The sequence below is a fragment of the Ixodes scapularis genome, unplaced genomic scaffold, assembly GCF_016920785.2.
Source record: "Ixodes scapularis isolate PalLabHiFi unplaced genomic scaffold, ASM1692078v2 PGA_scaffold6__148_contigs__length_123643588, whole genome shotgun sequence".
Lineage (NCBI taxonomy): Eukaryota > Metazoa > Arthropoda > Arachnida > Ixodida > Ixodidae > Ixodes > Ixodes scapularis.
The window spans coordinates 45,050,131-45,065,111 of record NW_024609881.1 but is presented as its reverse complement, the minus strand read 5'-3'; the positions used below and the strand labels follow the sequence as shown (position 1 = coordinate 45,065,111).

Sequence of the window (14,981 nt, the reverse complement as noted above, 5' to 3'; positions counted from 1 at the left end):
GCTACAGTGTTAATTATATTTTCCTGATTTAAACTGGTTCGTCCCTGATCTGAGCCTAAGTTCAAATTCGAAGGGCAGACAGACTTAGCGCCCTAACAGCCGTAATGCGCGGAAAGAAATTAGTACCATGAAAGAAAAACAAAAGGATACGAGGTGGCTCAGTGTTATAGAAGTAATGAGTGTGCAAAAGATGCCATCGTACGTGTTTTTTTTTTTTTTTTTTTTTTTTTTAACTCTCTGCATCGCTGGGAAACGCTCAAGGTACCAGCAAAGACAGCGAGCTGGCGTGAAATTTGCATCGAGCGGAAAACGAGTGTCATTTTCATTTCATCATGCGCTTTCATTTTGATATGGCTCAAAATGGGCGCGAAATAGTAACAGGTAAGGCAACAAAATTTAGATGTTAGGTCTGGAGCACCGCCATACTCAGCCGTGTTGGGCAAAGGTATTGCGCGTCGAACTGTACCTGAGAGTTATCCATTTCAGCGAAACCTTGATTTCGCAAAACTATTGTGACTCGAGTCGTGGCTTCCAGTACTTGGAAGCCACGAGCGAGAAATAAATGACAGTTGATTTTGAAGGACAATCGCGACGTGGAAACCCATAAAAGAGAGTTCCAATAAGACGAAAGCTTCCCCTTCTCTTCAACTGCGTGGGTTACGCTCTCAATCCTGCACCTGTGGTAACACTGCAGGCTCCTAAAATCGCTTTGAAAACGTTCCTGATCGCAACAACTTTTTTTTTTTTTTTTGTCGAGGCGCTATTTCATTTTTTTTTCCTTTTTGTCTATCTTGATACCCCATCAGCGCAAAAACTACCATGAACTAAAAAAAAAAAAAAGAAATAGTGGGCATACAACGACAACGCACCCACTGGGACCCGAGTCAAGGCAAGAACAACTAACTACTAAAAGGGGAAAAAATCATGTTCGCATACACAGACAGAACGCCTCCATCAAAAGAAATGAATCATGCGCTTGTTCTGCCAGTCTCGTTGTGCGTCTGTCAAAAGCCACAAAAGAGGCAGACAATCAGCGCCTACACCACTCCCCTCCATTCCCCTCCCCCCCCCCCCCCCCCCCCCCCCCCACCACCCCTAAAAAGAAGAAAAAAAAGGTTTCTTGGGCGCGCGCGCGGTCGCCCAAGCGATGACCTTGGAAGGATATGCGGTTGTAGCACGTTTGTCCCCCGGTTGTGCTCCTGTCTCAAATGCCACGGTCCGTTTCTCCCAAGTGCCCGTCTTATCTTCCCGAGTATCAACTCCGCAGTGATTCTGAATCATTCCGATGCTTTCCAACGTTGCAAAACTGTTAGACGAATATTTGCACAGAAGTATACACTGTTCGCAGGACTATCTACGGCGCTAAAATTCAAAAGCGCCGTGTTGGATTCGGAAACTCGTGTAGGTTTAGCTCATTGTTGGAACATTCTTATTCGCTCGATGAACTCCACAAAACGTGTAAATATTACAATGAACTTTCCAGAGAACGATAGTTGTTGTCGGGGTTCCAGGCGACCGGACACGTCGCAATTATTGGCTGATTAAAAATTTTATTTCATAATCACAATCGTATCATCAAGGGCACGCCATTTCCTCATCACTTCTTCTACGAAAAGAGTTGCTGTATTCGTAGCACACACAGACGGAAACGGTTGAGACTGTGCCCAAATAATATCTTCTTTTGGCAGGTACTGCGCAGCGATTACACACAATGCCTCTAACATAAACATGCTGCTCCACATGTCTATTCACAAGATGCATTACATCGTTCTCTCAACTTTGTTGAAATGGGCATGAAAGCGCGTAACCGTCACTTTTTTGATGTTCTACTTAGAGGTGAAGTGTTTACCGTAAAAAGTCGTTAATTATTTATTTATTTCCGTTCCACTACAAAGCTCGATTCACTTAAAATTTTGTTTTTATATCGTCTCTACAGAGCTTTTACGTCGGTACTTTCGTGTTAGAAAACATCACATAATGTGCGAAAAAAAAACAAAAAAACGGTAGGATCGATGCTGCATAGCCTTTTTTTTTTGTGGACATCAAAAAAAAAAAAAAAAAGATAGTAGTTGTCTTCACTTCGCACTGCATGTTTTAGCACGGAAGTTCCTATTTGGTTATGATGTCTATTTTCTTAAAAATTGTATACAGTAATTTAAATTACCGAATTACAAAAACGTCGAAATTGTATAATTGCTTTTCGTTGGGACGCCATGACGACAGCGACACTCATGTTCCCTCGTGGTTTTCGCCAGCATTTCTACGATGAATTGCCAGGATCGCGAGACGCAACAGCGTGACACTCCGTCTTCTGTGACGTCATTTGTTGCACCTCGGGACCACTTTTGATGTATGGCCAGCATAAGACGCTAGACACACCAGTCGGAGACGCGCTGCATGTGCCATAGTACTGCTCCTAAAAGTAGCTGTCGCGTGCTTTGCTCCGCGACTGTGATTCCCTCACAGCAGCTCTGACTGAGGGTTGCCAAATTACGGTGAAACGGAGTATAGACAAAACAGACCGGAAACGAGCTGCCAGCATACGATAGTCAAACTCCAACAAAAAGGATTAGTTTCTTCTTACGCTGGACGCTATTTACCGGGCATCTTTAGAGCTGCGAAGCTCAAAATCACGCGTGCTCATAAGATTTTTTTTTCTCGCGTGTTTGTGATTTTTATGATGTCCTGCAAGCAAGAAAAAATATATATGGTGAAGTCACTCCGAGGGGGTACTGATAACTGCGAGCCACGAACATGAAGGATTCGCTAACATCCGTCAGGAGTGTGAACGGTAAATCGTCACGCAAATATATTCTCACAAGCTGCAAATATTTATTTGGCTTAGCAAGTAGAATACTAGTATATTAACGACATGTGATTATTGTACATAAGATACCATTTCTCGGTTCTTCAAAACCATTTCCCTAGTCTGAACGGTCGCGCTACGGGCCGCGGCTAGCCGTGCCCTCGATAGACTACGGAGCTGCGTTGTGTCGTCTGCTACTGTACCGCCAACAGGAGAGCGATAGCTCTGTGTGCTCCACAGATGCGTGTTGCGGTATAACTCTGTACGTCTGTCCTAGAGGAAGACAAAAAGATAGGCTCTGTGACCCCCCTCCTTAGCTAACAAAAACAAACAGAAGTATACTCGTTTGGACTGAAAGGTTTACAAAATAGTGACCAGACATTGGAGAAGCATATGTCACAGAACTTGGTTTATGAAATGGCATCATTGTTTCGAGCAAGAAATCACCTGCTCACCAGTGGGACGATGAAATCGTCACTATTTATTGCGTCAGGTATATTTGCGCTTATGAAGAAAAATCTGAGCACATCCTTCTCCCAAAGTCCTATGTCGAATAATAAACACTTTTTTAAACATCTATGCACAAATAACTCATTTTTCTCTACACTTGTATATACACGTTAATTAAACGACGTCAAACCGCGTTTTTGATTAGATCTTGATACACCAACTACATTAATATTTTTAGGGCTTTATTGAACGATAACTTCAACTATAGTTAATGGAACACGATGGCTCGATCTCAACAAAAACCTCAACGTGCGAAGCTTCCACAGACGGTCGCTTGCGAGTATTCTCAATTTGAGACTTCAGAAGCTTTCGCTTGCCATAGGGAGCTTGCTTTCGACTACAGCACTGCACGGGCCCGGAAAGCGCGGAGCGCGCTGCTGTGGGGAGAGGTTGACTTACAAGATGACGTGTTACGTGGTCACGTAAGATGGCGTCATTTCGTGCAGCGTGATCACGTAAGATGACGTCATTTCGTGTAACGAGATCATGTAAGATGACGTGTTTGTGTCACGTGATCACGTAAGATGACGTCAGTTCGTATGAACTGACGTCATCTTACGACAACGCCAACAACATTAGTGCCGTCCGGAACCATTGACCTTAGGAACGCGCCTCTTCGCTTGAAGAGCTGATATGCGTTGATTGTTATTTGTTTCTTTTGCCTACTACAGACCATTCAAAAACTCGCCTTCTGGGTGCCACCAACTTCGTCTACTGGGCTGTGAAGCGCGTTCGAGCGTGCGCAATACCTCTCTAGGCCGAAAGATTGTACACTGACTATGCGTTCACAGCTCAATGACTTAGGCATTTTTCGTCAGGACAGATGCTCCCACGAGAAGAGCGTAATGGATATGTGAATAGAATTGGAAATTTGAAATGTTCTTGTCCAATCGCATTTTTCTTTGGTTATCAACGCTTTTTAGCGTCATCACAAGACGTTCAACCCATAATACACTGGTGATTAAAAAATAAGCACCGGAAAACATGCACCGATTTTCGCTCAAAAATAAACACCGGAAAAAAACATACCGTAATCATTACCCATGTCACCTTTTTGGGTGATATGTGAATTTCCAGAAGAACAGCGAGTTATCACCCTCCCCTAGGAATACCCTGACTACAGAGCAGGCGACCAGTTTTTCCCCGCGTTAGATTGCGGTGACCACGAACCGTACGGAGGTCACAGGACGTGCGTGAAAAATAAAAAGGAGGAAAACAACGATCTACTCTGTGCACGCTTCATCCCCGATTTCCACGACCCCAAGGCCGAAGGACGTTTGTGTGAAGGATAACGATAAAATAAAACTTTGCGTCAAAAAAAAGCCCGTTTTTAAAAGAAAAAAAAAAGTAGAAACAAGCACAACGCGTTGACGGACCGCGAGGTTGTGGAACACCTCGCGGTCCGCTTGCCACAGGACGGTTGTCTTCGACCCATAGCTCCAAGGTGAATTTGCCACTTGCGAAAACACGGAGACCTACCCAGCGAGAACCAGGAAAGCAAGACACGCACACTGACGCCTCGGCGTGCAGAATGAAACAGGATACGGGCGCGGAATACGGCCGCGGAACAACACCTCGCACAGTGCCGATCCGGCCGATCTCCGAACGGACGATTTCGCATTTCGTGGACAGCGAGCGCCACCGCACGGGAGAGAGAGGTACCTTAAAAACGACGAAAACAAGCACCGACACCTTGGTTCTTTATATCTGCTGTAGTTACGGAACAAATCGACTTACATGAATAATTTGAATATTATTCGATTCCGTAATAAATTTAGAAGACATTAAGCGCAATACTTCTTATGTTTGAATTTAGATAATTTTGTAAATTCGCTCCGAACGCAAGAGTGCCGAATTAGCCGATTTTGACCATTTTCATGATTTTTTTAAAGAATATAATTAAATTTATGATGAAACATTTGTTGCGCTTAGTGTCTCGATAATGACTCAATGTCTTTAAAGCCGAAATTTTCAAGAAGATCCGCGCAGCCGTTATTATGTGAGAATGTTTTTAATTTGGTGAAAAACCTCATGCATTCTCTATGGGGCTCTGAGGTGCGCCCCCTCTTAAAATGCAGGCACGCGAAGGGAAATACCGGTTTTAGTGCGGTTTTTGGCTGGCGCAGCGAGCACGCTTCCCTGTGCGACACTATAGTCCGTTGCAACCTAAGAACGAAGGGCGAGGGTAAGACGGGCCGAAGAGGTGGAAGCAGATGGAACGCTGGAGAAGAGAGGGGGAAACCTCCTTCTCTCTTTAGCGCTCCGCCTGCTTCCTCCTCCCCGGCCCGTCTTACTCTCGCCCTTCGTTCTTAGGTTGCAACGAACTATAGACCTTTTCCACAAGGGCGCCGCCATCTTGGAATGTCGTCACTTCCAGTATGGGCGACGACAAAATAATAAAACGTTTCAACCTGTAACTAGCAAAAAAATAGAGGGGAGCCAAAACGAGAATGTGTGACGGTTAGGCTTATATCCTAAATGCCTTCTATTGGCGTGGCAAAGGCAAAACAATGTTTTCGCCCATACTGGAAGTGACGTCAATTCAAGATGCCGGCGCACTTGCAGAAAAGGTCTATTGATAACGGCGCGAGCCGCAAGCGGCACTCGCGGGGCAAGGAGGTTGCTCGAGGAAGCGGGGAGAAGCGAAGAGAGAGGCTTCAGTTGCCATAGCGACGGAGGGACGCACGCACGTGTCGTTCACGTGCGTACGTCCCTCCGCTGCGTTGGCAACAACCGCAGCGACAGACCAATCGCAGATCAAGGAGAAGTGTTCGCGCGCGTTGCATGCCGGTCGCGGGCCGGCTGCTTCTATCCGCAAACATGGCGTCGGTTGTGATCGTGTGTGGAAGCTCATCGTTCCGCGTAAAAGCGCTATCCTTGACTGTGAATTTTCGTTGTGTGTCGCTATGATAACCCAGCATGTACTAGAAGGGAAGATCCGCCTACTCGTGCGGCGATGTTGTGGCGGCACTCTCAAGACAGCAGAAACGCCAGTGTCGTCGTGTCTGTTTACTTCGACTACTGTGGTGCTTTCTAAGCATTTGTGTTTTCGAACATCGCCCGCATCTTTTATTTGGAGCATTTCATGCCTGTGCTCATGTTGAAGGTATTACTGGCGCGTACCGTATAAAGGATGCGAATTTTCACGAGTTTTCATCGCCGGAGAAAAGTGATTAGGGTTAGCAATCCTGAACGCTCGCAACGTCCGTCCGCAACCCGCGACGCCGTTAAAAGGCTGCACCAGGCAAAAGTCGCTCATTTCTCTCAAAATGTGTGACACACTTGAGAGAGAAGTGTACTAGTCTGGTGAAATAGACTTTCCTCAAACTAAGCTTTATTTTTCATCTAATATAAAATAAATTGTTTTACAAAGGTAAGTTGTCTCATGGCATGTATTTTGGCCTGAAAAATGTATGTTTTGGTTATAGTGTGGATTTTCGCGACTCCCGCAACATACGTTATATGCGGTCTACACTGTACTCTCTAGATGTTGGTGGATGTAAATATGGAATTTTTTCAAAATCAACTTTGTTTGCAGAAATTGTTTTTTCTGGGTGAGCCTTAAGGGTAGATGGCTGCTGCTCAAACTCTGGGTGGATGAAAAGATGGATATTAATGGCTGTACCCTCTATAACGGGCATTAACTTGCACCACCTAGCCTAAAAACTAAAAAAAACGCCATTCCTCCCCTTTTAAACCAATGCATTTCTGTAAATATCAACCGGGCCGTGGGGGTGAACGCCGGGATGACCTTTAAGGGAACACTGACAGGGTATTTATGCTCATCGAGGTTTTTATTAGAACATGACATATAAGGGCCCAACAACCCACAGCACGACTTGTAGCTTGAAATTCGTTTTCTTTCCGCCCGAAAACGGCCGATCGAGAATAGGCCGGTTCCAGTCGCACTCACTCTCTTTTTCACGAATATGGACCCCATTTTTGTGGCCTACAAAAAGCTACAAATATATTCCTCTAAAAAACAAATAGTTGCACAGATCACAGCAAGTTTGTGTAGACGTTATTCTCAATATGGTGTGGGCGAGACGACGCAATGGCGGCGCACAACAGACCAACATTGCGACGGACGCAGGGCCACTACTTCGGAGCTGTTGTTTATGGTACCAGCCAATCGATCTTTAAGCGCACAACATTGAGTGCAAGATATTAAAGTGGAAAACAATCACACGACAAGCGGTACACGCAACTTCGTTGTTGTCGTTGTCTGCATCACACACCAAAAAAGCAGAGAGAGAGAAAAAAATTTGACGGCGATAAAGAAAATGCAATATAGGGCATTGGTGCTACATGACGTGGGTTTTCCCGCTAAATTTAGCGGGTAACTGAATTGGTGTATTGGTCACGTCACATCAATTTCCCACTAAATTTAGGGGGAACTGAGCATGTCTATGTGCCGTGACGTCAGGTCCGTGGCATAAATTTTCCAGATAAATTTAGCCTAAGAACTGAGTTTGTGTTTAGGTCTCGTGCAATCAATTTCTCTGCTAAATTTAGCAAAGAATGCACGAATGGACGCACAAAGCATTTCATGCTTTGGATGCATTAACGCATAAAGCATTTCATGCTTTTAAAAAAAAAGTCCATATGACTTCTCGCTATGAGCTTCCATGCTCATGTGTCAATCTCGAGCAGTTGAGGTTTTTGGCTTTATTAAAAATATATGTGACTCTGCAGAAAAATATTGATTGGGTAGTCTCGTGACTTTAAATCACTTTTTGGAGGGGGCCACAGGTGTCCTTTTAAAAGGTTGGGGAAAAAAACTAATAACCCACACCCCCTTCCTCTTTTTCCCATCGAGGGAGCCGCCATTTTTCTGTTGGCATCACCCCAACACCAGACCCACTAGGGTACGGGGTTGAGACCTTGGGCAAGAGCCAGGAGAGGAGACCCAATTTTCATCCTGTCGCCCAGCTGTGCTACTTAGTTGCTGTTTATTCAGTTTTTCGTAGATAATTTCCACCAGCACTCTAACCTCCTCTCTGTTGCATCTATTTTACTATAATCCACCCTCCATCTTCTCCAGCAAAACCCACGGCTCTTGTATACATCTGTCACCCATTTGAGAAGGGCAGGACTAAGCTCCTTACATTTTAGAATCACAGCGCACATTTCATCTGTATCTTCAAATTTAGCTTTGTATGTGTTTATTCTTAAGACACCCGTCCTAGCCTGAAGCAGCAGAGTGCTCTCTCTTGAATTGCCACCTTGCCAAGGTATACCCACGGTTGCCAGACTGACATCCCCACAAAACGTGGCTGCCTGTAAATGTGCAAGACGAAGAAGCCATACAAGTTAGAAAAGCGGCCATATATGACAAACCTAAAAAACATCATAGCATAAGAAGAGAAAGAAAGCTTACACATTTGGCTGGAAAGCCTCGATAAATTGAACCATTGTTCGGTACTTAGGTCTTCTGTCTTTCGAAGGAAGGGCAATCAACGGCAGACAGTTGTGAAAGTTTCGGTGGACTCTGTAACCCAAGGTCTCAGCTTCTTTTTTTTCTGTGTGTGTTAATGGACCCTCTTGTGTCCATGATAACGTCACAAACCTGCATGTATTTACCCGGTTTGTTCCCAAAACTAGCTGTCCATAGTCTGTACTGCAGCTTAATATTCATGATGCAGAATTGCATGGGGAGAAATTGGTGCCCCCAAAATGTGTGTATGTAACAGGGCGTCCATATTAGCGAGACATGGCTGCATCACATGTTAAAATTATTTTACTGATAACTTGGAGAAAACCACTCTAAAAGATAGAACAAAAACAAAGGGCCGCACTAGCCGACTGAGAGCATGTCAGTAATCTACATTTCTTACCCGTTCACTATGTGACTCATTTTTTCCCGCAGGAAGGACATCTCTTCCTGACAGCGCCAATGAAAGTTCACTAACACATGAATGCCCATGGCACGCAGTGTGGAAGGCCCCTATAATCTCTCGTCATACTGTCCCTGCATATGCCCAGAACGTTGACCCTGCCAAAATCAGGCCGACATTCGCAATCTCTGCAATGAGCTGGCAAAAACCCCCCAACCGTGGCTTTGAGCAAATATAAATGTTCTATTAAGTGGGGGCATGGACCTAAATGTCCAATATGTTTTAAAAAAAATCATTTTTAAATTTTTAGGCTCTTGGATTTAGGAACTAATTAAATACCCTTACACTGAATTTGATAACGATACGCAAGATACTTTTGTTAAAATAAAATATTTTCAACACATTGTGAGGCAGTAACAAAGTAAAGGAGTTCAATGTTTCAATGCATTTTTCTCAGTTCCACCTTTTGCTGCAGTTTCATACAAACAAATATTTTTTGAAGGTAAAAGTATTCTGATATCACAATCAAGATGTTTCTGAACTGAAATTTACTGGGGAATTGGGCTATCTACTTTCAAAAATTGACATAGGACAGATATGCATCTAATTTTTTAGGTAATAGCTCTTCCTCATATTTGAGTTTGAAAAACTAGATACCACATCCCCCTCTTTGTATTCAAGCCGTCAAAATGGTGCTTAATAGCTTCATTTGCATATTATAGATTTCTTACTGAAGAGCGACACATCTTATGCAGGTATGTAAAATTGTTCTAAAGAGTTGAAAGTTTTCACAATACACCTATATCTGATGTCAAACCTCCCCTGAAAATTTCATTTTGATCAATTTGAATAATTCAGAAGTTAAATCTCTAGCCAGTGTCCCCCCTTAATCTATCATTCAAAGAAACATACGGCAAAGGGATCTTATACACCACTCACGAAGCAATTCATTAGCGCTGTCAGGAAAAGAGATATTTTTTCTGTGGAAAAAAATGAGCCACGTAGTTAACGGGTAAGAAATGTAAATTACGAACACACTTTTCGGTTGGTGAGTGTTGCCCTTTTTTTTGTGCAATCTTTTAAGATATTGAGTGTGTTTTTCTTTACCTGTTTCCTCTATCGAAATGCCTCAGTTGCGAGTACAGCATTATCCTGTCGTGTTTGTTCTTTTTCATAGTCCACATTTTCTGAGCTGTTTTCCACATCATGTACTGTGATAAACACTTTATTGTGACAAAAAAAGATCCGAAGGAAACAGGAAAGCTTTCTAAGGTGAGAAGGTATGTGAAGTGTAATTTAGAGATGATGAAAATAGAATGCATAACATTGTTTTTTTAGTATTTACCTTATTAAAGACTAGGGACTACACTTAACGGTGTTAGTTGCATTTGAGTGCTTCCGTGAGCTGAATTCCAAAATGCAATAACATATTAAAGTGCTCAGCTGCAGCAAAACTGCATTGATAACTACTCTTTTCCAAACTAAGTGGCTATCATGGTTGAGCTTTTTTTTGTATGTCATAATATGCATAGTCTTTTCTTCTAGGTGATGGAGCAACATTATTGGGGGAGACCAAATGTGCACTGAAAGTCACTGAGGACATTTGGTTCGGATGCTGTTCCTGCATCTATGTGACCAGAGATCAGCGTGGAATTGTGAGCCACTTGCTTGCCCATGGAGATGAACAATTCAAGTGCCAGCATCCTCCCACATTTAGCTCTAGGTCCCAAGTGCTCAGCAACACTCAAAAGTGCAAAAGTGATAAGTTCTTTGAGTGCATGTTTTGCCCCCGAGCCTTTGCTCAAAATTTTCATCTGCGAAGCCATAATCGAATACACACTGGTGAAAAGCCATTTAAGTGCAAGCTCCGCCCCAAACCCTTTGCTCAAAGTGGCAGTCTGATCTACCACAATCACACCCACACAGGTGAAAAGCAATACAAATGCAAGCTGTGCCCCCAAGCCTTTGGTCAGAATACCAGTATGATCCGCCATAATCGAACACACAGTGGTGAAAAGCCATTTAAGTGCAAGCTGTGCAACCAAGCCTTTACTCAGAGTTCCAATCTGATCCGCCACAATCGAACACACAGTGATGAAAAGCCATTAAAGTGCAAGCAGTGCCCCTAAGCCTTTGCTCAAAATTCCTATCTGATAAAGCGTAATCGAACGCACACTGGTGAAAAGCCATTTAAGTGCAAACAGTGCCCCAAAGCCTCTGCTCAAAGTTCCAATCTGCAAAGCCATAATCGAACGCACACAGGTGAAAAGCCATTTAAGTGCAACCAGTGCCCCCAAGCCTTTTCTCATAATACCAGTCTGATCAACCATTATCGAGTACACAGTGTTTAAAAACTTTACAAGTGCAAACAATGCCCCACAAGCTTTGCTCAGGATAGGAGTTTATCTGCCAGAACCAGATGCACGCCTGTGGAATGCATTGTGGCTGACCTGTATGTTGAGCCTGCCCTAGCTGTGTGTAATCATTTAACATGTGCAGGACTTTATGCCATTTCACTCAAACTATTTATATACCCAAGTGGAAAGTAGGTTCCGAAAATCTTTGCTCAGATTAATAGTTAAGTTCGCCACACTGAGGCGCTTATGCACATTAAGCCTCACAAATTCCAACAGCGTCCTGGTACATTTTTTAAATGGTTTTGCCTTCCCTAGCGAAAATTCCAGAGGTTTCTATCTGTATTGGGTGTATCAGGTTATGGTCCAGTAGGAATGTCATCCAGTAGAATTCTATTGAAACCAATGAAGACCTATTGGTCATAATCAATAGAGGCCTATTGGTCTAGAGGAACCAATACTGGTCTGTTGGTCTCTAGGAAGCAAGATACACCTATTGGTCTATAGAAAACAATAGAGATCCAGTGGACTATTGGTTCCTATAGACCAGGGGTCTCAAAAAAAATGTTTGTGACTCGCTGAGAAGCGGCCCGCAGGCAACCGGTTGCGAGTCCCAGTTTCCATGTCTCGAGCGCTAGGAATGATGGGTCATAGTAATCTAATCTCGTGGATTCATTTTCGCTCAAAAATTAGCTCTGCTATTTTAACGTATGTACATAATTTATAGTTCTCTGTCTTCATTTTCCCTTTGTTTTGCTTTATTTCTTGCTTCCGAGCTTTTTGTAACGTACAACAATTCCGCTACTAGTCTGCAACCCCGAGCTACTCGTTAAAGGATGCATGTCGGCTGCGCAAACTCTCGCTTAGTAGGAGCAAGTGCCAAAGATAAAGCTATGATCTCGGGACCTTCACCTTCAAAAATTATCACCATTAAAAGACATCAGAGTGTTATAATAAAAAATGGTGAGGCATTTAACAACTGTCAAATTAAAATGTTATTTTTTAAAGACATGTTGAGCTGGAAACGACAGAATATGTGCTCTCTTGTTTTATTAAAAATGGTGGGGCGGTGTAATTTTAACTTATGTTATCACATCAGGTCAGTGCTCAAGGTAGTCATATAAACGAATCAAATTTAAAAATGTCACAGGCAAAACTGAGTTTACGAAAAGCATAGGGCATGAAGTCTCCTCTCATTAAAATCTTCTAACAGCTCCCCCCCTCCCGTCTCATGTTGGCCCTTGGCCTTTCCAATGTGGGCTATCTGGCCCCCACACTGAAATGAGTATGAGATCACTGTTGTGGACCATTAGAGGCTTTTTGCATACTGGTTCATGAGTAGAATGAATAGAGGACCAAACACTCGTTGAACTCTATTGATAATGATGGGGCCAGTGCACCAACTCCTGGTCTTTAAAGAATAGTATGGATATCACACTCGACATGAGGATTGCTTCATCTTCCTGCAGAATGAACAATGTCCATTTTGGAAGATGACAATCGAAATGTGTAGACAGTTGACCTGCCAGTTACTAAAACCTAATCAAGCTTGGAATGACTTATGAAGAAAAGAATGTTGTGAACATGTTTCCATTTTTTTTAATCTACTGAGGGTTTGGTGTAGTTGACTAATTAATGATATTATTAAGTGTGCTATTTTTTAGGGATATTCAGTGTCCATTTCAGAGGATGCTAATACACATAGCTAATCTTGAATATTTTATTTGAGCCCCTAAGTTATCAAATCAGTAACTGTTTGAAACATGAAATCAGGCATATACTGTATTTTCCGGACTATAAGTCGCACCCTTGTATAAGTTGCACATCCGTATGTTGAGCCGATTTCGTGGAAAAGTTGACACATAAGCTGCATCTCTCTACACGGTTCACGCGATGAGTTTTTAGTTTGTGTGAATCACGAAATCCGAGTTTCGCCATTTGCACACAATCGGCTAAACAGCACGTATCTCTCAACGCATAACTTTGACGGTTCGACTCGCAAAAAATGCCCATAGCACAGCGCTGTTTGGCGGCGGCGATCGAGTGTTTCGCAGCAAACGGCCATAAAATGCGCAAAATGAGAAGGTAGTTGGTTTTACTTGAGCGAACGAAAGTTTAACAAGCGAGACACTCGTAAACCAAGCTTTCGACTGCTAGGCCTAGCCTAGGCCAAGTCCCCGAGACGACGCGAGCATTGATGCGAAGGCAGAAAGATAAACCTTGACATAATTTTTTTTGGGACATCTAGAAGATAGGCTAGGCACAACCCTTCATTTTACGCGTAGCAACACGGCGGGAGCACGGCAGAACGAAGCTGCTTATCAACCGAGAACTAAAAAAGACGCGAGAAAATATTCTGCACTGCATGTATACCAGCCCACTTACCTTTTTAGTGTTACTGAACTGAAGCAAAAGAATATGGAACCATGGCTGAATTAGGCAACGTCGATAACATGCTGCAAAAGCTTTATTTTCACTGTCTTGCCTATCCACATTGAGCCGCTTAAAAAAAAACATAAGATTCCTCGCTTTCTGAGTCAGTTATGAAAAGTGTAAAAGAGTGTGGCGACAGCAGTGCCTCCTGGAAGGGGCAATACTACCTATGACCACAAAGTCACAGTGCTCTACGAAAGACGGCGCGCGGCGCATAAAAAAATGGCGTCACACAGTTAATTTCTTTTCATTGTTGTATAAGACACACCAAGAAAAATGTTTGAAAAAAAAATCTTAACTTATACACCGGAAAATACGGTAATGAGAATAGACTTTTTTGTATGTTCGGCAGGTAGAGCATGAAACTGTAACCGCAACTTTTAAAATAGTATTTTTAATAAAAACTGGCCATGCACACTTGGCATGCAAGTGGCTTCAACTTTAAAATGAGAAACTAAAGCATTATTTTGAACTAGACTCTTTTGAACAACTCCTTTGACATAAAAATGACAATATTTTAATGGAATATAGAGTTTTGACAAACATTTAATACTGCACAAAATTTGTGGCAAGAAGTTGACCAAAACTAACTGCCAACTAAAGCTGTACTTTAAAAGCAATTGAACATGGTACAGCTCATTTGCCATAAAAATGACAAAAATTGTATATTAAAAAATATTTAACACTGCTCAACTCTGTTGGAAATAAACTGACTAGACATCTAAAATTAAAATGAGTATTTTCAACAGATAGGGAACATTTCACAGGTCTTGGTTTGAACTAACAACAACCTCAACACAAAAAGAAAAAAACTTTCTTTGAAAGAAAAAAAAATTAACAGTGCCATGGTTTTTGCTGAACTGTGTCTGGTTACAATTTTTGATATGTACAACAATAGTGACAAGTTTCTGTTATCCGTCGGTTCTTTTAGAGTTTTGGATTGACAGGATGGCGCTGGATTTTAAAACATAACGTGTTCTTTATTGTTCTAATGGCGCCCGGCTGGCTCTGCGACGAGTTGCCAGTAGGGCTAACGCAACA

At 42.7% G+C, this 14,981-nt stretch overlaps 1 pseudogene; it reads right to left on the bottom strand.

The window, feature by feature from the left end:
- Positions 1-10,712: 10,712 nt before the first annotated feature.
- Positions 10,713-11,483, bottom strand: LOC121838468 (annotated as a pseudogene).
- Between the last annotated feature and the right edge of the window lie 3,498 nt (positions 11,484-14,981).